This window comes from Diadema setosum, chromosome 4 (genome assembly GCF_964275005.1).
Source record: "Diadema setosum chromosome 4, eeDiaSeto1, whole genome shotgun sequence".
Lineage (NCBI taxonomy): Eukaryota > Metazoa > Echinodermata > Echinoidea > Diadematoida > Diadematidae > Diadema > Diadema setosum.
This window is the reverse complement of record NC_092688.1, coordinates 6,330,533-6,354,964: the sequence shown is the minus strand read 5'-3', so window position 1 is coordinate 6,354,964 and position 24,432 is coordinate 6,330,533. Positions and strand designations below refer to the sequence as shown.

Sequence of the window (24,432 nt, the reverse complement as noted above, 5' to 3'; positions counted from 1 at the left end):
CAACATCAGGAGAATAGCATAACGAATAAATGCGAGCGAGCGAAGCGAGTGAGCTTGAAAATTTTGATATTTTACAGTCCCCCAAACTGTCCTTTGTTGCTGTATTTTTTCGGTTGGGAAATAAAGGGGGCGCACCGGGCGAAAACTGCTGGCAATTACTGGCAGCAACATCAGGAGAATGGCATAATGATTAAATGCGAGCGAGCTTCAAAATTTTCTCATTTAACAGTCCAAAAACTACCGTTCGTAGTTATATTTTTCGCTTTGGAAATTAAGGGGGACCGCACCGGGCGCAACTGCTGTCAATCACTGGCAGCAACATCAGGAGAATGGCATAGCGATTTAATGCGAGCGAGCGGAGCGAGCGAGCTTGAAAATTCTGACATTTTAGAGTCTAAAAACTGCCGTTTGTAGCTATACTTTTTCACTTTGAAAATTAAGGGGAGCCGCTACCTGGCGCAACTGCTGGCAATCACTGGCAGCAACATCAGGAGAATGGCATAGCGGTTAAATGCGAGCGAGCGGAGCGAGCGAGCTTGAAAATTTTGACATTTTACAGTCCAAAGCCTGCCGTTTGTGGCTGTATTATTTCACTTTGGAAATAAAGGGGAGCGCACCGGGCGAAAACTGCTGGCAATTACTGGCAGCAACATCAGGAGAATGGCATAATGATTAAATGCGAGCGAGCTTCAAAATTTTCACATTTTACAGTCCAAAAACTACCGTTCGTAGTTATATTTTTCGCTTTGGAAATTAAGGGGGACCGCACCGGGCGCAACTGCTGTCAATCACTGGCAGCAACATCAGGAGAATGGCATAGCGATTAAATGCGAGCGAGCGGAGCGAGCGAGCTTGAAAATTCTGACATTTTAGAGTCTAAAAACTGCCGTTTGTAGCTATACTTTTTCACTTTGAAAATTAAGGGGAGCCGCTACCTGGCGCAACTGCTGGCAATCACTGGCAGCAACATCAGGAGAATGGCATAGCGGTTAAATGCGAGCGAGCGGAGCGAGCGAGCTTGAAAATTTTGACATTTTACAGTCCAAAGCCTGCCGTTTGTGGCTGTATTATTTCACTTTGGAAATAAAGGGGAGCGCACCGGGCGAAAACTGCTGGCAATTACTGGCAGCAACATCAGGAGAATGGCATAATGATTAAATGCGAGCGAGCGAAGCGAGCGAGCTTCAAAATTTTCACATTTTACAGTCCCAAAACTACCGTTCGTAGCTATATTTTTCGCTTTGGAAATTAAGGGGGACGCACCGGGCGCAACTGCTGTCAATCACTGGCAGCAACATCAGGAGAATGGCATAGCGATTAAATGCGAGCGAGCGGAGCGAGCGAGCTTGAAAATTCTGACATTTTAGAGTCTAAAAACTGCCGTTTGTAGCTATACTTTTTCGCTTTGAAAATTAAGGGGAGCCGCACCGGACGCAACTGCTGGCAATCACTGGCAGCAACATCAGGAGAATGGCATAGCGGTTAAATGCGAGCGAGCGAAGCGAGCGAGCTTGAAAATTTTGACATTTTACAGTCCAAAGACTGCCGTTTGTTGCTGTATTATTTCACTTTGGAAATAAAGGGGAGCGCACCGGGCGAAAACTGCTGGCAATTACTGGCAGCAACATCAGGAGAATGGCATAATGATTAAATGCGAGCGAGCGAAGCGAGCGAGCTTCAAAATTTTCACATTTTACAGTCCCAAAACTACCGTTCGTAGCTATATTTTTCGCTTTGGAAATAAGGGGGGCGCACCGGGCGCAACTGCTGTCAATCACTGGCAGCAACATCAGGAGAATGGCATAATGATTGAATGCGAGCGAGCTTCAAAATTTTCACATTTTACAGTCCCAAAACTGCCGTTCGTAGCTATATTTTTCGCTTTGGAAATTGAGGGGGGCGCACCGGCCGAAAACTGCTGTCAGTCACTGGCAGCAACATCAGGAGAATGGCATTATGGTTGAATGCGAGCGAACGGAGCGAGCGAGCTTTAAAATTTTGATGTTTTACACTCCAAAAACTGCCGTTTGTAGCTATATTTTTCGCTTTTGTTTGTCCCACTTTTATGGGAGAACCACCCCCCCCCCCCCCGATCGACGCCTCTGCATATGAGGGTGCTTTTGTTAAGTGAAAGATCTGCTGCACACTCTTTGATGAATTAGGGATATATACGTCAATGTCAAAAGTGTACAAAGTTTATCGAAAGGGATCCTGTATATCGGAGCTTTTGCATGCTTATGATTGCAATACAACGATCTGGTGCATAGTTCTGGGGATATTTGGACAATTTTCCATTAAGAAAGTTCGAGATTTGTCCTCATCTCGGGAATTTGCTTGGGGGATAAATGATTTGTCTGCCTAAACACTTCCAAAGGGGCGGGACAAATGCCCCTTTGCCCCCCCCCCCCCCCCCCGAGATAGATTTGACGCCCCTGATCTTCCCTGGGAATGCCCATAGATGTATCCTGACTGAGTAATCAGTCACTGTCGTTTCTCAGGAATGATTCAGGAAATGGAGGGAGTTCAATTATGACGATATAGTTTTTGTTATTGTTTGTTTGTTTGTTTGTTTGTTTTCGTACATATTTTGCAGATGGTCCCCAGTTACTCGCGTCATAGCATGTTTACATGTAGGCCTATACTATTTGACGTTGTCAACGTCTGAGCCATACCTTACAGTGACTGTATGTCGATGTTACTTTCTTCGCGAGCGAGCGAAGCGAGCGAGCGCTTGAGAAAATTATGTATACATTTTCCTACAAGATAGAATACTGTTCAGCTATGTTACCTGTCTGAAGGCCGGCGTACAAACGTCATGCAATATTTTTATTATGTCAAAATTGTTACAATCACATTTCTGCTTCCTCCATTTTTTTCCTCAAAATTCAGGGGGGGATGATTGTACAGGCCATCCCCCCCTCCTCCATTTCAGGGGGGGATATATCCCCCCCCATCCCCCCCGGGATTTACGCCCATGCACTGTATGTATTTCAGCTTAGAAACACCATGGGAACTATACTGCGGCTAGCATCCCCATACGCATAACTGCGGCCAGCAGCCCCATACGCATAGCGTCATGAGGCTGTGAACTGTAGCATACAGGATCATGACGGAAGTTTTATCGCGGACAAATATCAACTTAAAATCGGGAAAAAATCTTCAATTTGAAGACTTATTAATAAATTTGAAGTATTGATAACACAGTTCGTGCAAGGGTTGCTTCTGCAAATAGTTCCTTTCTGTTCAAATTGATGACTAAATGTGACTCGGTCGAGAGGAAACTGGGAGAACTACACTGAATTGACGGCCAGCGCATGCACACACGGACAGTCAATGGATTCGAAATTTGTGCGCAGTGATGTGTGCGCCTGCGCTGACCGTCAATTCAGCGTAGTTCTCCCAGTTTCCTCTCGACCGAGTCACATTTAGTCATCAATTTGAACAGAAAGGAACTATTTGCAGAAGCAAACCTTGCACGAACTCTGTTATCAATACTTCAAATTTATCAATAAGTCTTCAAATTGAAGATTTTTTCCTGATTTTAAGTTGATATTTGTCCGCGATAAAACTTCCGTCATGATCCTGTATGCTACATTTCACAGCCCCATTACGATATGTGTATTGGGCTGCTGGTCGCAGTTTATAAAATATGGATTTTCGCAAAAACTACAGGATATTTCGAGGAGAACTTTTTACAGTATATTAAGGATGTACAAAACATCACATTTCTGCATTCAGAAAGTAGTGCCAGTGTTGCTGGAACGAAACCCATTTTCTAAGCCTCTTTTTCAGCTTCACCCCATGGCCTATTACTAAAAAGGGGACTACTGTATATTCAATTTATACATATTAATCGGATGATAGAACCTATCAAAGAGTAAATTGCGGATATCATATACCATTGTCAAATTCACTTTCTGTTCTATACATAGTATCAATGGAATGTTATGAACCATGTTCAGCATTACCAAATCATGAAGTATAAGAATATCATAATTATTTCCCTGAAACGGCTGCATTTGTATGAGCGGGAAGAGTTTGGCATCATACATAGAAAGTGTCGTGACTACAAAACTAAATACATGTATTATACAAGGTTTTAGGACAATCTGAATCATGCCCCCCCCCCCCCGAACCCCCCCCCCCCAAAAAAAAAAACAAAAACAAAACCCAACAACAACAACTAGTGAAATGTCGTATACCCTACTTCCATTAACCTATGATCTTTGACCTTGGCCCGCATTTTTTTCAACGAATAGGCATTTGGATGCAACGTAGGTATATATAAACGAAAAAAATGTTTGAGGAAAATAAATTTAACCACTTCAGAAATAATTATGGAACAAATAGCAAAATATTGACACGTTCACTTCTTCCGTAATGACATGACAGAAAACTTTCCTCACCGAATCGTTCTGCCGTAATTCATGTGCAAGTCACGGATATATACTTAGTTCGATTAAAAGTATACATTGAGTCATTGCAAAAGTATCTAATGAAAAGTACGATATGCTTCAAAACTACATCATTGTCATTTTATTCTATAACACTGATAATATAGAGTTATTGTTCCGCCATATTGCCTAACAGGTCGTTGTCCTCCTACGACGTTTGTTCAGCAAATGAGGCACAGAATTTAATTTTGCACTTGTTGCCAAAGACTCTAATCTTTCTTATCGCTATTCTCAGACATATTGTATGCTGATGCTGTATGAATTAGAAACGGAAGCTTACAAACATTCACCATCTAACTATCTAAAAGTATCGACTTCGGGATTACAGAGATTTTCAAATGGTATAGTTCATTGACTTTTTGACTGTTGACGTAGTCGGACTTCCGTTGAAGGTGTCTATGGGAAATGCGTGTTGTAGCAAAATCAAACCGTCCTCAACGGGTTAACACTTGACAGCAATCATTAGATGATCTGAGGAGTGAATTTGGTGGTCATATAGCTCAAAAGTGTGAAAAGTTATTGAAAGAACACCAGAATACTATGTCGACAGAGTTTACCAGGTGAGATACAAACATAGAACAAGTTCTAGTGGGTTTCAGGAGGTTATTTTTTTTCAGCTAGGCTAGTATAGCTGGAAAAAGTTGGGTCTTTAAGGGCGTCTGGCGGCTACCCCCCACCACTTAGAACGTCTGGCAATGGTCATGCATTTATCCTGCAAGTGTAACGAACAAGTTCCAGTGGTTTTCACTACGTTACTTTTTCAGCTAGGCTAGCCTAGCTGGAAAAAGTTGGGTCTTTAAGGGCGTCTGGCGGCTACCCCCCACCACTTAAAACGTTTGGCAATGGTTATGCATTTATCCTGTACGTGTAACGAACAAGTTCCAGTGGGTTTCATTAGGTTACTTTTTCAGCAAGGCTACCCTAGCTGGAAAAAGTTGGGTCTTTGAGGGCGTCTGGCGGCTACCCCCCACCACTTAAAACGTCTGGCAATGGTCATTCATTTATCCTGTAATTGTAACGAACAAGTTCCAGTGGTTTTCATGGGGTTACTTTTCCAGCTACGCTAGCCTAGCTGGAGTTGGGTCTTTAAGGGCGTCTGGCGGCTACCCCCCCCCCCCCTCCACCATTTAAAACGTCTGGCAATGGTCATTCATTTATCTTGTAAGTGTAACGAACAAGTTCCAGTTGTTTTCATGGGGTTACTTTTCCAGCTAAGCTAGCCTAATTTTGGGGGATCCTTTTTTTGGCCCTCCTGGCCACACCCACCACCGATGACCAGCCAGACGTGCATTTCCATACTCAGGGGCATATGTACTAATATACAAATGATGCACAGGATAGAGTGTGTTGGTGAAGGTGCGGCGCGCTCGAGAGTATTGACAATGGTGCGACATGCACTCGGCTGCGCCTCGTGCATGTTTGCAACCGTTGTCAATACTCGAGAGTGCGCCGCACCTTCACTAACGCCACGAAATAACCCTGTGCATCATTTGTTTTATAAAATGGGTCGAAAACTAACAGCATTATTCACGTACCTTTGTGGGTCAATACCAGTCAGCTACATGTAGCACTCGCTCAAAAGTCAAGATGTCCGAAGATGTTCGTCCCAAACATTTACGCACGTCGCACTCGGAAATCCCGCACATAAGTACTGTACGTACGTATAAGAGTATACGTACGCCATGTACTGTTATGCACAAGAAAGGCCGCCGGCTGTTGTGGCAGCCCGCGGCCCGAACTAGAAGTTGTTTACAGGATTGACAGCGCGTATAGTAGCGCGTAACGCACTTGTAACAACTGATTGAGTGCGCACTGCTAGTGTAAACATTGTGACGTACGTCAGGCCAGGGAGGAGGTAGCCTTTAAACAAGGCGACTCGCTCTGCGTGCCCCCGTATAGCGCGTTTACCCCACAAACCTGTTGGCCGGCGAGTGGAACGAGCCGCCTTTATCCACTCGTTCAGGGATGTGTACTTTTGTCGTTGTTGTTGCTTTATATTCTTTGACAAATTTGCGTACAAATTTGACGCAGAAAATACACACGGCACCAAGGCGAGCCGCGCGCGCTTGCTAACAAATTTGTACGCAAATTTGTCAAAGAATATAAATTTGTTAGCAAGCGCGCGCGGCTTGCCTTGGTGCCGTGTGTATTTTCTGCGTCAAATTTGTACGCAAATTTGTCAAAGAATATAAAGCAACAACAACGACAAAAGTACACATCCCTGAACGAGTGGATAAAGGCGGCTCGTTCCACTCGCCGGCCAACAGGTTTGTGGGGTAAACGCGCTATACGGGGGCACGCAGAGCGAGTCGCCTTGTTTAAAGGCTAGGGAGGAGGTGGAAGAGAGACTCTTCCACCTCCTTGGTCAGGCAGTGCATTTACTAAGAAATTAATGCACGCACACGTGACTCATTTCAGCGCTTCCAATTGGCTACATTCTTGAACCCATTTTATAAATTGCTATATACATAAAAATTGGTAACCTTTTCAGATAGGCTGACCCCCGCTGGCTCCCGGACTATAGCCCCCAACGATGCATGGCTGCATTGAAACGCCCAGCTCCCGTTCGAATCCGATTTAGAGACACCCACTCACTCCTTATTGGGAGGTTTGCTCCTGGGGGGACAGAGGTATTGGGCGTAACAACGAGTTGGGCAGGTCGTTGGGTGTCTTCCCAGCTTGTTCTCCGTGTCTGGCAGATGTTGAAGTCTGATCCTCTCAGCGTTGCTGCATGGCGGGAGAAAGAGCGGCGAGACTTCAGTCGCTGATGCCGCTGACCCAGAGTTACAGAGCCCTCAACTATGTCGTGGAGGAGGTCGTCAGGTTTGGTGGAGGCCTTTGTGACCAGCCTATGTGTGTGATGTTCTCGGCGCATGGGGGCGGGAGCGATGCCTGAGAGAACAGGTAGGAATTCCGTTGGTGTAGGCCGGAGACATCCTGTAATTAATTTCATGGTGTCATTCAGAACTGAGTCAAGTTTCTTGGTGTGAGAACTCCTACACCACGAGGGGGAGGCGTATTCCGCGGCACTGTATACCAGTGCTAGCGCACTAGTGCGAAGAGTGGTTGCACTGGCACCCCATTTTGAGCCTGCAAGTCGGCGAAGGAGGTTGTTCCTTGAAGACACTTTTGCACAAATGGCCTTGAGTTGTTCCTTGTAGGTCAGCTGCCTATCCAGCTTCACTCCAAGGTAGGTTGGTGTGGCATTGTATGGTAGAGGTGTTCCATCAAGAATGACACTTTGATGATCTTGTGTGTGAATAATACACAGAACTTGGACGGAAGAGTTTCCCGACATCCTCTACAAAATTCCGTATTTCTCTTTGACCACTGAAGCAAATCGAATGGGGTTTTCTGTAAGATGTGGGTAAGAGTTATAGTTTCATACTCTGAATTTGTATTTAGATTGATGCAAGATTTTTAAAGATATCATTGTGGAGGGCCCCCGTTGTATTTTTTTTTTTTTTTGGGGGGGGGGGACATACTGTATGTAATGTTGAAGTAAGATTATTTGTAGTATAAATTGACAAATGGATATGTTTGTGACTCAAATTGCCATTTTGTAACGTTTTTGTTCATGTTACACCCAGAATAGGTCGATTTATGAATGATTTGAATGAAATCAATTAATATCAAGGAAAAAATGTTGAGGTGGTTTATTTGTATTATGAAGATTTGAGTGTTTGTTGGTGTTTATTTACAATACGTATGTATTGGTGGTATGCATATGACAAAGAGTAGTGATATGGAAGGTATAGTTCAGACTGATGGAAGAATATGACTACAGCGAAAAAAAAAATGAAGAAAGGCAGATAACATTTAGGGAGGGTACCTCCCTCGAATGCCTTTTCTCTCGGTCTCCCTCTCCTAGCCCGCCTCACCGCTGAAATTGACACACCCATACTACTCCAGTCAATCTAGCGATTTTTAGGGGGTAACCCACCACTAATTGCAACAGTAGGAATTTCACTGCAGTGCAAGTCGTTGAGGCCTCCTGAACACCATACTAAAGTCCCAAAAAATCCAGTGGGGCAAAATAGTAAAATTTGCATAATATGCAAATTAGTACCTGTAATGAGAGAAAATTGACAGATCCTAGCTTCCCGTTATCCAATTTTAAAGATTTAAATGTGTAAACTTTTTTTTTGTAGGTCAATGAACACGATGGATGCCTTTTCGAATTGGTTATACAAAAACAATTTACATAAAATGCAAATTGGCGGTAGCTGTAAGAGTACATTCATAACAACAGTACTCACGTTGGCATAACGCACGTTTAGCATATGGGGACGCGGGGTTGAGGGGGTAACTTTGGGCGCCTCACAAGGGGCCGCTTTTAATGTGCACCCCCTTTTACTATATAAGTATTGTAAAGCAATGTATCCTGCATCGATTACATTGTATTTCTTGGAAACAAAAGTACCCTTGCTATAAGGCACGATCAAATTTTGATAGCATGTACGTTTGGAACATATATGTTTGCGTTATAATTATATGTTTTCTATAATGCCATGTGAATAAAGGGCACTTTGGGGGCACACGCCACAGGATTGCCCTTCAACAAGCACCCTCTTTATTGTGTACATCTTATAAAGCAAATCTTCTTCTATCATTTTCGTGATTTTCATTTATATAAGAGTGTATTTTCTGTATTGCCGGACCTACTTTTAAAACCACTCACGCTAGAACAAATGTATTTGGGTTGCTAATATCTGTATTTCGTAATAAAGGGGGTGTGCGTAGGCGTGCATTTAGACACCTCCCCAGAGATTACCTTTGATTGTTCACGTCTTTGACAATGTAGTTATTGTAGAGCAATGTTTCCTCTATTAATTAGTTGCATTTTTTGGAAACAACAGTGCCTTTGCTATAGGCATTTCGAATTTCGAAAACATGTACGTTTGGAACATATATTCGCATTATATGATATTATATGTTTTCTATATTGCTGTGAGGGTGGGTTGTTTGTTGGCACATCCCAAAGGGTTGCCGTTTAATGCGCACCCTCTTCACTGTATAGATCTTGTAAAGTTAAGTCTCTTCTATCATTTCCATTACTTGTCATCGATGAAAATTGAATTTGCTGTATTGCCGGGACTACTTTTACAACCATTCACGCTAGAACAACAGTATACGTGTTGCTAATATCTGTGTTTTGCACTAAGGGGACGTGAGCGTAGGTGTAAATTTGGACACTTCCCAATGGATTACTTTTGAATGTTCATCCTCTTGACAATAAAGTTATTGTAGAGTAAGTTCTTCTCTATTAATTAGTTGCATTTCTTGGAAACAAAAGTGCCTTCGATATACGGCACGATGGAATTTTAGAAACATGTACGTTTGGAACATTTATATATTCCCGTTGTTATAATGACAATAAGTTTTCTATATTGCCGTGATGGTGGAATATTATTTGACACATCCACAGGGTTGCCATCTAATGTGCATCCTCTTCACTGTATGGATCTTGTAAAGTTAAGCCTCTTCTATCATTTTCATGAATTTTTATTGATAAAAAGTGCATTTGCTGTTTTGCCGGGACTACTTTTAAAACCATCCATGCTTTATAGAACAATGGTGTTTGCGTTGCTAATATCTGTGTTTAGTCTTAAGGGGGCATGAGCGTAGATGTAACTTTGGACCATTCCCAAGGGATTGTCTTTTAATGTTCACCCTTTTTACAATATGGATATTGTAGAGCGATGTCTCCTCTATTAACTAAAACATATTTTTGAAAGCAAAAGTGACCTTAATGTACGGCGCGATCGAAGTTTGAAGACATGTAAGTTTGGTACATATAGTATATTCTCGTTAATGATATTCAATGTTTTCTATATTGCCACGAGGGTGGTGTACTTTGGGGTACATCCCACAGGATTGACATTTAATGTGCATCCTTTCACTGCATAGATATTGTGAAGCAATGCTTCTTCTATCATTTCCACGACAGTCACTGACATAAAAGTGTGTAACTGTAACAGTATTGCCGGAACTACTTCATGCACGAAAGAACGTCGGTATTTGCGTTCATAGTATCCTTGCGTTGTAATTACGAGGCTTGAGCGGAGGTGTAATTTTGGACACTTCCCAAGGGATTGCTTTGGATTGTTCACCCTTTTGACAATATAGTTGATGTAGAGCAATTTTTCTTCTTGTAATTAAATTGCATTTCTTGAAAACAAAAGGGCAATAATTATGCTGTACAACCGTAACGACTATATGAAGACATGGAATATTGGAACATAATACGTGCTATGTGGTAGTGCATGTTTCCTATATTGCCCTGGGGATTAAATGACTTTAACACATCCCACTCGGTTGCCTTTGAATGTGCATCCCTTTGACTATATGATTATTGTAAAGCAGTGTCTCTACCATTCAAAAATCATGAAAAGTAAAGTGTCTAATATTTACCACCCGGCAAAACGACTTTCTATATGCATGTTCAACTGAGTTTGATTTGGCATATAATGCATGTTTTGTTAACCTGTTTTGGGACCACGACGGTCAGGGTAGGAGTATCTGGGCACTTCCCAAGGGCTTGCGTTTGAATGTCCACTTTTTTGACAAAATAAATATTGTAAAGCAACGTCCCCTATTACCTTAATTGCATTTTAACGAAAATAAAAGCGTATGTGCTATACAGGCGGAAGAACTTTTCAGAGGCATGTACCCATGGAACATTTTTCGCGGTTGTATATACCACGTTTTTCACTGCCTTTAGGATGCATGGGGTTACTTTGAGCACCTCCCACAAGGTGGTCTCTGCAAGTGAACCCTTTGTACTGTATAGATATTGTAGATCAATGCTGTTGTTTATCTTTACCCCGGCAATTTTTATAGAAATACAAGTGTCTTGATATGGCAGGAATTAAATTCAATACAATTATTATTCCATTCAATTTTTATTTCATTTTTCGACAATAGACATCACTTTTTTTGGAACAGAAAATGAGGTGCGTAAAACTATGAAGGATGAAAAGAATGTACAATGATTGCATAGCACCTTACAATATTTATACATAGTCATAAATCTCAAGTGATAGTCATAAAACTTTTTGAGACATGCACTTTTTGAACGACTGTACTTGCGTTGGTATTTGCGTTATAAGGTCATGTATAGAGGCAATTAATGTGGGCACTTCCCATATAGGAGGCTCCCTTCGAATGCTCACCACTTTAACTATGTCAGTGTAAGTCAAAATTGCAGAGCAATATATCTTCTGTTAACCTCATTGAATTTCATTAAATAAAAGTTTCTTTGCTAGAGGACCAGAAGGACTGTTGAAAGGCATGTACTTATAGAACATAATTATGTATTTGCGTCGGTACATGATCATTGCAAGTCTTAGACTGCCTTTGGAAGGGGTAACTTTGGGTACCCTCCATGTGGTTGCCCTCGTATGTGAACTATTTTCACCTTATAGATATTGTTAAACAATAATTCTTCTATAACTTTCACTGAATTTTAATGGATAAATGAAACGAAAAGGACGTTATACAGTTCTTTTCGCTTCAAACAGCTGTATTCACGTGCGTATGATTATGTTTTGTACCGGGCCGTGAGGGTATAGGGATGAATTTGGGTACCTCCCTGCGAGTCGCTTTGACTGTGCACCACCTTTTATTCAAAAAGATATACACATTGTAGAAAAATATCTCCGCTGTCAGTGCCAATTCTATTTCATGGAAATAAAAGAGTCTTTGCTAGACGGCCGAACGACTTAAAAAAAAATGTACGCTTAGAACAATCGAAATCGCGTTGGTTGATGCATGTTCTGTAATTGGTCGTGTAGATAATATGATCGAAAGGGGTAACTTTGGGCACTACCCACAGGGTTTCCTAAAGTTGACTGGCCATCTTCAATATCTCAAAACCCTCAAGGATGCAAGAGCTGAATCATCGAGATTCGAATAAATCACCCTCCAAATACAGTTCATTCATTACAAAATTGGAGTTATAGATGTTGACACTTGTTTAATTTCGTACTTTGATTCTACGTAATTGATGGATAAGCTATCATTATCTGTCTGATAACAAAATTGTAATTTGCGTAATATTATTCATGCTAGGTTACTAATGCTGTAGAGTTTATTTTTGGTGAAGAGAAACTGAAATATCACATTTGAACACTCTTAATATGCTCATATCGGGCGCTTTGAAGCATTTGAATATTCCGTTGGCTCGGTACCCTTTCTATATCATGCAAATGAGGCCCAGATTATGTACATGGAAATGTTTGCAGCGCACTAACTGACATTGTAAACATAGGTTTCAACACTTTCGGTGTTCCAATCTGAAACCTAGAAGCGTTTTCATGAAAACACTGTTTTTATCATTATGGGAACTAATTTGTATATTATGCAAATGAGGTCCAGATTATGTACATGGAAATGTCTGCATCGCACTAACTGAGGTTTCAACACTTTTGATGTTCCAATCTGAAAACTAGTAGCATAGTTTTCATGGAAACACTATTTTTATCGTTATGGGACCTAATTTGCATATTATGCAAATGAGGGTCTGATTGTGTACATGGAAATGTTTGCATCGCACTAACTGATATTGTAAACATAGGTTTCAACACTTTCGGTGTTCCAATCTGAAACCTAGAAGCATAGTTTTCATGGAAACACTGTATTTTTATCATTTTGGGAGCTAATTTGCATATTATGCAAATGAGGCCCAGACTATGTACATGGAAATGTTTGCATCGCACTAACTGACATTGTTAACATAGGTTTCAACACTTTCCGTGTTCCAATCTGAAACCTAGAAGCCTAATTTTCATGGAAACATTGTATTTTTTATCGTTCTGGGAGCTAATTTGCATATTATGCAAATGAGGTCCAGACAATGTGCATGGAAATGTTTGCATCGCACTAAATGACGTTACAAACATAGGTTTCAACACTTTCGGTGTTCCAATCTGAATCCTAGAAGCCTAGTTTTCATGGAAACACTGCATCTTTATAACTATGGGAGCTAATTTGCATATTATGCAAATTTAGCCAATTTGCCCCATTGGATTTCTTGGGACTTTTAGTATGGTGTTTAGGAGCCCATAACAAGATGCACTGCAGTGGAATTCCTACTGTTACAATTAGTGGTGGGTGAAACCCTATTTTGACTGGACAATACTATTTTGAAATCAACGCTGCTGTGAACTCTATAAATACGTGCGCATACACGTTGAAGGCATTTTCATTGCCACAGTAGTGCCTGCTGCTCAAAAAAGTTTGTTCGCACAAACATCAAAACACAAACACAAACAGACACACGTACCCATACAGGCACACGTATACACACAGACAAACACTCCATTACCACTATACAATCATCACACATGCACAGTTTCTAGTACATATTGTATTATTATACTCCAAACACACACACACACACAGCTATTCGGAAACTCATACACAAATTATTTATTGTACACACCTACAAATCATACACAGCACATACCATCCAGCTCCCAACAAACACACAGACACACACACACGCACACACACACACACAGCTATACGGAAACTCATACACAAATTATTTATTTTACACACCTACAAATCATACACAGCACATACCATGCAGCTCCCAACAAACACACACACACACACACACACGCACACACATACGCATAACTTACCAGTCATACCCATCCCACCAAAGAATAACACCGGAGCAACCACACCTAGCCGGGGGCGACAATCTTTGTCGCAACAATTTTTTCTTCTTTTTTTTTTTTTGCCATCATAGATTGTAACCATGGAGGTCGAAAATTTGGAACTGCATAAGCGTCACAGATTGTCGTCAGACGACAATCTCTGACGGGGCGACAATCCTTGACGCCAACTCCGTCAAGGATTGTAGCCCCGAGCCGGGGGCGCCAATCCCTGTTGCAACAGCATAGTTGTGGTAAGGGCTTGAAACCCGTCTTGCACCATTTCATATTTGCTTGCAATATATCGAAAGAGTCTACCAAGAATCTTACCTGGCTGACGCGATTTGCCGGGATGATGAATGGTTTCGGAGTATGGTTGGGTGTTCATAATACCGGCCACCTAACGTTTTTCTATCAATAGAAACGTGAAAAATCTGACAATTTGCCTGAAATTTTACTCACGTGTGGAGAAAATACTCTGGATTCACAAGCGCGCACTGAAAATGCGATCTGAGGTACGCGCTCTAGATGGCGGCTTCGAACGCGTGGAGTGTCATTTTTTCCGCACTCAGTTGCCCTGTTCATTTCAACCGACCACCCTGACAATACGTATAAAGGGCACTTAAATGCGTTCTTTCGACAGGCAGCTGGTTTTTTTTCTAGCCGTCACTTTTTCCCCAATAATATTTGAATATATTTTGAATCCTTCGATATTACTTTTGAAGGACTGTTTGATGAATTTGAATTGATTTTCATTAGGAAACTTTTCATCGTAATTAAAATGAATTAGATGAGTCGGTTGGTTTTTTTTTTCACATTCATTTCTCGTTTCTGCTTCAACTCGTACGGTCGTAGCGGGCGACAAAATGATTATGTCATGTGTATGTGTAACGTGTGTGCACGATCGTACAAGCGGCGGTGACAATTTTGCGGTCAAAATCGTCAAATTTATGACGGAAGGATACTACACATCTAATAACGAGTCAGCAAAGGCAGGCCACTGTAGTTACACGATAAATCTTATTCGATTTTGCTAAATTTCGTTAATTTAGAGGGAATACTTATTTGTTTTCGCCTCATTTTACTCGGTAGCGTAGCCCAGTGAAGAATCGAACACCATTGCGCGTAGTCCCAGTACCTGTACATTTTCTTTCTGTACGCGCAATTCCATTATAGTGCGCGGTCGGTTGATATGGACCCGGTCGGTGTGTTGAACACTTACCACACTTTGCGATCAATTTTCTGTTACATAGGCGCATGTTCATTTTGGATGCGTCCAAAGAGGTTCTTTAATGCGCGTTATGACAACTCGGCCCATAACTGCGACCAGCCAGGACAACACTCCCCCGCCATTTAAGTGAGGCCGAGTTGTTCCCGAGTCCACGCTATCTAGGCCCCAAAGAGATTTGGCCCCGATCAAAGAGATTTATCTCCTCCCCACACTGGGGAAAATCTCTTTGGCCCCGGTCAGGTAAGTTCTGAGATTAACATTTCGCATTTTCGTCATTAACAAAAGAATATCTTGTCATTTCACACATTAAATAGGCATACGTGTACATTTTGGGATGAAATTTGACAAGTTTGCAGGCGAACCAGAACTATGTTTTGCCTTAAAAGCTTTCATATTGGTTATTTTTTTATCCGTAAATGACATCTTAAAACTATTTTGGAGGATCAAAGATGTGTGTGTGTGTGTGTGTGTGTGTGATCTGCAAATGTTAATACGGGGCCTCAAGGGGCTTTAACACCGAAATCCCGGAACACCGCCCTTCGTCCAAAGCCCCCCCCCCCCCCCCCCCGGTTTTGCCGAAAGGGTGCTTTGGGAGAGCTTTAGATTTGCAGCGCGGACGCTTTGTACGACGCTCGAGCTGGAAATCTAAAGCTCCCCTGAGTCGTATTAACAAGTGGCCTTAGATTACGCTAGGGTACCACCTATCGGCACGGTACCTTCCCTGCATCGGCACCCTGCGTATCATGGCTGTTTGCGTATAAAACGAAAAGGTACGCGCGGGATTAAGTGTCATGAGCTATAAAGACAATAAAAAGGAAGAAACGAAAATCAAACTCAAAAACAAGCTGACAAACCAAGCTAAAAACGTTTCAATTACACATCCGCTCAGTAACGACGCATAATTTATATTGTATAGCTGTGAAATTCACGTGTATTACCTATGCTGTAAAATTCACGTGTATTACCTATGGAGGGGAGGGGGTGCCGATCGCAAGGTACCCTTTTTAGCTGCGCGAAGAAAACGGAACGCCCGCACTAAAATTGCGCTATTTTAAAACGGAGATTCATAATCAACGAGACGGTCACGACATTCAAAACTGCAGTATTTATGGCATATTTGAGGTGAGAATTAGGCGAATTTGTGTTATATTTTTAGAATAAACAAGCTACAGATCCATCTATAGCTTCTTTCAATTCTCAGAACTGTACTTTGTACTTGCATGTCCAGTCAGTGAAAAGTATGTTGATAATGGGGAACTTTGTCAATGCAAATTGCAAATGGGGTTCCCTACCTTTAAGGTGACGATAGGTGGTACCCCCAACAAAATGGCATACCCAATGCCCCCTATTGAGTACCTACTACGCTATTTTTTTTAAGGGACTAGCGTAGAATAGCGTATAGTATGGTAGGTGTTCAACACACCGACCGGGTCCATATCAACCGACCGCGCACTAAAATGGCATTGCGCGTACAGAAAGAAAATGTACGCATGGGACTACGCGCAATGGTGTTCGATTCTTCACTGGGCTACGCTACCGAGTAAAATAAGGCGAAAACAAATAAGTATTCCCTCTAAATTAACGAAATTTAGCAAAATCGAATAAGATTTATCGTGTAACTACTTATAACTAGGCCGGCAGTGGACTACCTTTGCTGACTCGTTGTTAGATGTAGAGTATCCTTCCGAAATAAATTTGACGATTTTGACCGCAAAATTGTCACCGCCGCTTGTACGATCGTGCACACACGTTACACATACACATGACATAATTATTTTGTCGCCCGCTACGACCGTACGAGTTGAAGCAGAAACGAGAAATGAATGTGAAAAAACAAACTGACTCATCTAATTTATTTCAATTACAATGAAAAGCTTCCTAATGAAAATTAATTCAAATTCATCAAACAGTCCTTCAAAAGTAATATCGAAGGATTCAAAATATATTCAAATATTATTGGGGGAAAAATGACGGCTAGAAAAAAACAGCGGCCTGTCGAAAAAACGCATATCAAGTGCCCTTTATACGTATTGTCAGGGTGGTCGGTTGAAATGAACAGGGCAACTGAGTGCGGAAAAAATGACACCCCACGCGTTCGAAGCCGCCATCTAGAGGGCGTACCTCAGATCGCATTTTTAGTGCGCGCTTGTGAATCCAGAGTATTTTCTCCACACGTGAGTAAAATTTCAGGCAAATTGTGAGATTTTTCACGTTTCACTGATAGAAAAACGTTAGGTGGCCGGTATTATGAACACCCAACCATACCGTTGGGGAAATATTTGCGTAGTGTAGTGTTTCGTACCACTGCGTAGGCCAGGCGTACAGTAGCGTACAGCGTTGCGTATACTAGAGAATAAACCGGTAGTGCGTCCTTTGCCATTCGCTAGATATATACACACATAGGGTGCGTTCGAGCGCTCTCCTAAAGTGAACTGTACCGTACCGTACCGCGCCAGGGGAGCGTTCGAACGCTCCTAAAGTGTACCGTACCGTACTGTACCGAGCCAAAAGTGGACCACTTCCCGATGTGCTCCAAAAGCGTACCAAAGCGTACCAAAAGTTCGTTGTAAACCATGCGCGTATCATGCGCATACGTCACAATGCAAAAACATCATTCTCTTTGTTCGGGACAGCTGTAAGTAGGTCAAGCGCAAGGTGAATGACCTTCTTGCTACAAACAAGCGTGAACTTTTCTAAAAATAACTCGAGAGGTACACTTTCTCCACAGAGCATTCGAACGCTCCCATATTATATATATCTAATAATAGTAATAATAATAATAATAATAGTGAGACTCTTGTAAAGCGCACATTTCTACCTAAAAAAGTTACTCAAGGCGCAGAGTACATAAAGTGTCACGTTACAACAGTATCACAGAAAATAATAAGACAATAAACCAACAAACAATAGGCCTATATACGTACACATACTATACATACAGGTATACAATATTGTCAATTCAAATTAAAAATATATGTCTTGAGATTCTTTTTGAAACTATCAATAGTAATAGTAATAATAATAATAATAATAATAATAATAACAATAATAATAATGATTTTTTTTCGCGTACCATGAGTTAACCCTTTACGTTGCTTGCAGCCGGCGTAGCCATCACATGGCGTAGGGTATTGATGCTTGGCGTAGTCGGCACACAACACTATTCAACTCTACCATGTCTACGTAAGCCACGTGTGCTCCTTTAGTGACGGACTCATAGGACTTTTTGCCTTGTGCGAACTCGTGGACCAATATTAGCCTATTCGTGGATGGATTCATGGGCTTTATTTGCCTATCAAGTGTCTAGCTCATGGGCTGTATGACTCTGGGCTGTATGACTCATGGACCTTTTTTCAATGTCGAGCCCGCTGGCTGTACGTATGACTTGTGGGTATAGGTCTCGTGGGATGACCCCGATATGAAAACGTAGGTGATAGTATAAGTGAATACAAACGTTTAAAGTTTAAAAAAGAAACAGTAGAGCACGTAAATGTAATGTAATTCTTGCCCTTCACATTATATATGTTATGAGACACTTCATATAATGCATTTAGAGGTTCCAGACATAGTTTGAAAGTTTCACGACTCTAGCAACGTTGAGAAAGTTCTAATGAAACATGACAGCGCTGTGACCTTCATTGATTTTAATTGTAAAGCTCGTTTTTAATGTAGAGACTGTCGTTACCTTAGTAGGAAGAAGACATCTACATATAAGTCTGCATTTAATATTGGCCTGGATGTGAAACACTCGTACAGACTGTGAGCTATTTTACTGGAAAAAGTATCTGTGAATGACAACAAAGAGAATGAAAAGAGATGGTTAATGGAGTGCTTCTACCGTCAAAAATTTTCAACCCTAATGTCATTACTTTCAAGTCTTTATCTAAGTCTGCACTTTTGGAAATGACCTTAAAACAATCTCAGAAACTGCTTTTTGTGATTCATGTTCTTCAACTGTAAATCTTAAATCTGATTCAAAGAAGACGTCAGATTGTTTTAATTGTCAAAAACATAGCAACTATTAACAGCAGTCGTTCCCAACAGGGGCCGCGGAACCGGGGGGCTGCAGCCCCCCCCCCCCCCCACTTTTGGGTCGTACGGGAAGGGTGGGGATAGCACTCTTCCACGCTTTCTCCCTGTTTGCCCCCCCCCCCCAGCTCTGCATACAATTAAACTATGGCTACACTTTGAGTTTTCAAATATCTGCCACAAAATGTGGGCACCAAGACGTTTAACTGCAATCAGAAAATACAGAGTCTCCCTTATGTAGGAGGGAGAATAGTGCTTATCCCCCTCCCACATCATCCTGCTATGTTTTCGTCCACAGACTTGCACTTCTCTGATTGACAAATTTCCAGATAAATTCAACAGAAGTGTGCGCTAGATAGTTGAATTTCAGTTCTAAAAATCATAAAGCTCCCTTGAATATAGGAGGGGTATCTTACCACCCTCCCATTGATTGGTCCCCTCTGTAGACCCATAGTACACTTTGGGGAATGACAATTTCAGAATTTCCCACAAAAAGTGTGCATCAGATCGCTTTATTTCCATTTTAAAAAAACGCAAAAGCGGGAGGGGGCATTCCCCTCCCACATCCCCCTCTTTACCTCATTAGACTTTGTACATAGTACACACAGAATGATACACAAGCGGAATAAGAGCTAAATGCCGTGATTTTGCTATTAACTCTTCCCTGAAAAAAAAAGGCACTAATTATTTCCATTATAATGTATATGTATGTATATATATATATTTTCTTTTTGGGGGGGGGGGAGCTAGAAAAAAAAAGTCAAGTATTGCACCAAAAGTTTGCACCAGATCGGTGAATTTCAGGTCCGAAAATTTAGAATAGCCTTCGTGTGGGGGGAGAAATATCTCTTATGTACACTCGTGTGTATGCCTTTTCTGTAATGAAATTCATTGTAATAATTAATACAAGAAGTTTATTTAAATGCTACCACTTTATAGGCAAATTGTTCAATCATCCACATCAAAATATCCTGCTACCTTAAACAAGTGGGGCCGTTTCAAGTCGTTAAAAACGAAAAACATGAATCAAATTGCACCATTTACAACATCAAAGTGCAAAAAGTTCTCACCGTGGGAGGGGGTACACACCCTCCCCCTCCCTTTCGCTCCGTCCGTTCGCTCATATCCTGGCTACTACGCAGGTGCGTCTAAGCGGGGGGGGGGGGGGTGAGGGGGGACTTGACCTTGACACCCGCTGCCCCGCAGCCCCCCCCCCCCCCCAAAAAAAAAAAAAAAACAAACAAACAAACAAACAAACAAACAAACAAACAAACAAACAAACAACTGAAAAACGTTCCGCGGCCCCTGTCCAACATAGGAAACATAGGGAGCATAATCGTTTTCTACTGTTGCTTATTTAGCCTCCAGATCGTTACACAAGTAATACAGTATGTGTAGCTTGATGTTTAATTAAAATCACAACCATCAGATACCAGCGTAGTCTAACAGGGTTCGAGCCTCCCGTCGACGATCTCATTGTCACTCCTTTCAGAACATCTAACTTAGCTCTTTATGAGTCGCCTGATGGCCATTTACTACCAAAAGCATTACACCTTACATAGCCTTTTGCCCACAAGGCCGATTACTGTGAAGCCCCAATTTTAGACCATAGACGTTTAAAAAATTGTTTTAAAGCAGTCAGCCTTTGTGAATTTAGGTGTTTGACTTTAAAGTCTCCTTTGGTATATTATATCTTAATGCCTTCTTGTCCATTCGTTATCTTTGCTAAACAATATATAAACAGGTCGAGAAATCAGAAAATGTTCACGAATACATAGCACTTACCGTTGAAGTCCACTAGTATAAAGATCCTCATGAAGGTATGAACGAGAATGATCATACACATGCTAATGACTCTGATCCCGTTGAGACAAGGTATCTCGCCTTCTGCCTGCTTCGTGCTTAGAATCTTTGGAAGGTTGTAAGAGATGGCGAAGCAGCGTAGGAAGTTAAATGATATTCCTGTCCAAAATTGAATATGAATGTATTTAGCCTGTGAGTCTTTGCAAGCAATGCGATTTCATATGGTTTCTTCGTAGTTGCATCGAGACGACTTGATCGTCAGTGTCCACTTTGACAGGTTAATAATCAGTCTAAATTTCACGTTTTGTGCATGGTGATCACCCGGTGATCAATACGAAAATATGATACACAACAAATGTTCGCACATCAGACTAACGTTTACACAGTAATTTCATGACTCAACTGGCAAGATACCACTAGTTGCAGTTAACTTGTACTCCATGTGTCACTGATATAGAAAAACTGAACCAAGATTTATTTCTTTTGAAATGACTGGGCAAGTGTCAAGCATTTCTAAAACGGTCAAATTATAAAGGATATAGACCCGCATCCTTAGATTTGCACCAAGTTTTGGGACGATGCATCCGGTTCCGATTAGCGTCTGTTAACAGTCATCTAGTTAGATACCATCGCGGAACGACTCACCTGCCCCATCACAAGAATTATAGCACTAACGAAATAAACCAGATATCATACAGCAACGGGTGTCGACTGCGTTACAATCATGTCTTATTTCCATGAAAACTGGTTTTAACGTGATAAACTTCTGAAGCATCATCATAAATTTGACGTTTGAAAAACAAAGAAAAAACACACAGGAGCTCTGACACACACCTGCAGCTTTCTCTTTCCATCTCCGTCTATTTTCCCTGCCAGAGACATCCATCAGTGGAGTTGTTTCAGCTGCAGACTCGGGCGGTAGCTGACTAGTAGACACTATATCCAACTAACATATTAACGACAACAACAGGCAAATACAGTCAAATACCTTGAAACAGTCAAGCCTTGAAAATCGAAGGGATAGCATTGGGAAATTGAAAAGAGCACGCTGACTTCAAAACAAACAAATAAGCTAACAATGATATGCTCTGCCAATACGTATATTTCTATTGAGACATATTGCAAGGGGCATAGTGCAAATCACGTAAGCGGGAGGAGGAGGGATTGAATAGTGCCAACTATACTAATGTCTTCTTCACCTCTCATCATGGCATGGAGAACACTGCACCATTATAAGGTTAAGATGCCAGGGAAGATTTTTGTCACATCTACCATGCAGTCTACCACTTGCCAAATTAGGGGACTTTTTGCAGCTCTTCTCTGTATAGGACAAGAATGTAGTTACCATCGGAAATCGTCTTACAACGATTTCCGGTGGTAACTCACCAAGACGCACATGTGACTTGCTGGGTGCGTTAAAAGAATAGACTTATACACATTTTCGTTTAAGTTGTTAAAAAGGATACAGAACACAAGTGATATGACAGCAGTGCAAGACTGGACGTTGTGGTATTCTTCGTGTAAATGTTCAGCCCTACATTATTATTATAGTCTTATGAAATACTACAACACGAGGATATCAAATTGGCCATTGGTATACATGTATTGTTTCATACTCTCATACTTTTTATAACCAATAATATGCGGATGTTGAGCTAACCTCCATGGCCTGACATTATATTACCCTTATAAAATATGAACTGATAAATTTTATATTCTTATTGTAACAACTATGAACCCACTGATAAAATGTCCCTCATTGACTAATGCTAGTTAGATTTATGCTGCTGACGGGGACAGCCATGTTGTTATAATGTATACCAGTGAGTCATCTTATGTGTTACTTTTGTACAGCTCTGATGAAGGTCCAATGAAAATAAAGGTTGAACGATTTATTCTCGTACTTTACACGTATATATATATATATATATATATATATATATATATATGTGTGTGTGTGTGTGTGTGTGTGTGTGTGTGTGTGTGTGTATGTACTGTAGTGAAAAATGTGAGCAAATAAGATGGGATTTCATTGGGATTCGAACCCAAGACCCCCGGATTACTAGACCGGTGCTCTACATCACAGATTGAGCTATTGAAAGCCCTAGTGCGGTGTTCGTCCCATAATCCTTAATTCTCTTTGCTCATAGTTTTCACTATTTATCATTACTGGTCAATAATATCCCTTTCCTTGTTAATACACATATATATATATATACACACACACATATATATATATAAATATATATATATACACAATAAATACATCTATATATGTGGAATCTTACCGTTGCCACTTCCTTTCCATCTTCCACATTGGCACACAGATCAGATTTGCCATCTCCTTCGTTTGTTCCATTTCCAATTTTTGACCCTTGACCTCCCTCAGGCAAAGTATTGACCATGTCTGTGCTACCATAGGGGTTCAGTGTGGCACGTGGCTTTTCATCAAGGGTCAGTCCGTTTGAGGTGGGTTTAGAATGGAGATGCGCCTCACAAGCTTCCTTGCGCTTCAGATATTTGTCTGCAATGCTTCCAAGTATTGACAGCGTGAAGAGCAATCCAACCAGGACCCTGCGAACAAATAACAATATCACAACAAAATACCAATGATCCTGTAAAATACCGTCATAAGAACATGGAATTTAATGTGGCAACAACTGAATGACTCGTCGGGGATACTTTCTAAAATAAATAATCTAATACGATTAAATCCCACTGGAAATTGCATAATATAGCATTGTAAAACAATTAAAAGCTCGGAAATATTCAAGCTGAAATATTATAGTCATAGGCCTACGTAAGGAAATATGAAACGAAGCCAGAAAAAGGTGGTAATGTCGCTATATGGCGACTGGTGTGTCCCGCCATGATGCATGGTTCTCCCTCTGGGTATTGAGTACGTTTTGGCAAAGTGACACAATAATGGTGTTACATAATTGCTAAAAACTGAAATGACATGTTTGTCAAAAACAATATCTTCAGTATTTACTTTCATTGAAGTAGGTTTCATTTGGATGGATGGCTAAATTGTTCGAGAGAGGACGAGTTCGGTGGTGTCAACTTAGCATTCAACTTGTCCTTTGCCCTTTGATCCCCTGGCCAACAATATCCATGATGATATTTTGAGGTATTTTCAATTTTTTTTTTAATTTGTTTTGTTTTGTTTTTTGTTTTGTTTTTTGTTTTTTGTTTTGTTTTTTGTTTTGTTTTGTTTTGTTTTTTTTTTTTGTTTTGTTTTTTGTTTTTG

General features: G+C 41.1%; 1 protein-coding gene across 1 annotated transcript in view; it reads right to left on the bottom strand.

Annotated features, from left to right (window-relative positions):
- LOC140227445 (nose resistant to fluoxetine protein 6-like) overlaps positions 1-19,069 on the bottom strand; it is a 49,300-nt gene extending 30,231 nt beyond the window's left edge. Inside the window, exon 1 of the mRNA XM_072307850.1 lies at positions 19,036-19,069. The gene's annotated coding sequence lies outside the window, so the exon portion shown is untranslated. The remainder of the gene's footprint in view (positions 1-19,035) is intronic.
- Between the last annotated feature and the right edge of the window lie 5,363 nt (positions 19,070-24,432).